The sequence below is a fragment of the Hirundo rustica genome, chromosome 15 (genome assembly GCF_015227805.2).
Source record: "Hirundo rustica isolate bHirRus1 chromosome 15, bHirRus1.pri.v3, whole genome shotgun sequence".
Lineage (NCBI taxonomy): Eukaryota > Metazoa > Chordata > Aves > Passeriformes > Hirundinidae > Hirundo > Hirundo rustica.
The window spans coordinates 11,349,573-11,350,898 of NC_053464.1; positions in this window are offsets into that span (position 1 = coordinate 11,349,573).

The following is a 1,326-nucleotide window of genomic DNA, read 5'->3' on the forward strand; positions in this document are numbered from 1 at the left end:
GCAGCCCCAGAGTGGAATTTCTGGAAAGCCCCAGCTGCAGAGAGGATCTTCACCAAAGCACCGCTACTGTGTTTGACTCACTGCCTTTGCACAATAACAGTCTTGAGACATCTTCCTTGCTCCTTGGCTCAAAGTCCTTAAAAGCCCTTTTCCAGGAAGTCCCACAAGTTCCCAGCTGCTCTAGGCCCACAGCAGCACCAACAGAACTCCCTCCCTGCTCTGACAAACTGAGCAGTGCCTTAATGATGTGTGATTAGGGACTAAGGTAGGGGCTCCCAGTGAGATTACTGGCTCCCCTTGGACTGGAGTTAATCCTGCTGTCACTGAGCCCCTCAGGAAACCCATTCCACTGACTTGATCTCCTTCAGCTGTTCCTCCACATAATTTATATGGAGCTAATTGCCACAGTAGTGGCTCCGGATGCGAAACAGATGCTGCTGAGGAAAAGAGCATGTTGCATCCATAACTGATGGCTCTAATCTCTATTTAAAGACAAGGCTACTTAGAGTTGATGGGAAGTTCCGTTCTCCCCCTTTTCTTCTCCATTTCTCTGCAAAGCCAGCTGGACATTCGTTCATATTTTGACACACCAGCTAAAGTGCTCAGCTGTGGTACGCCTCGTGTGCAAGAACAGACAGTATTTCCCCACCCAGCCACCTACGAGGTCACAACTGTCCCTGCCACCAGCACAGAGATAAAATTCCTCCAGGATGTTTGTCTTTACTATACTACAGTGTTTCTCTGCTAACCAGTGGAGCACCAGAGGAATAGAGATAAATGACATGAGAACAAACAGGTGATTAGAATTGAGGCTGGAGAACAAGCACACGGAGCAGTAATTTATCTGGAACAGGGGAAAGAAGATTTCCTGTCCTCAAGTGAGAGGTGGCAAATAAACCATCACCCCTATCAGCAGGCAAGGACCAGAAAGCAGTGGTCAGAGGAATCACAGGGAGGAACTGGCAGATCCCAAAGAGGAAACCCAGCTACTTGTTCAAAACCTCCACTGTGACAGTGCCCAGCTGCTGGGATGTTTGCAGATGGACCAAGAAGTTTGCTTTATTTGTTTTTAAACAAAGTTTTCCAAGGAACCTCTTATAAAGTCCTGTCAGCAGTTGGAGCTGACCCAACTCATCCATGGTACCCCACTGACACTTCCAAATCTGCTCCATTTCTTGCATATCCTGTAAAAGGCCAAGACAGCTCTGTGAGCACTTGGCCATGGAGACAGGTCTTCCAGAGATGCTTTGTCTAGAATAACAAGAGACTGAATAACAGGGGGAGAGGGATGTCAAGTTACGTGCAAGGGAGCAGAGAAAGGCACAG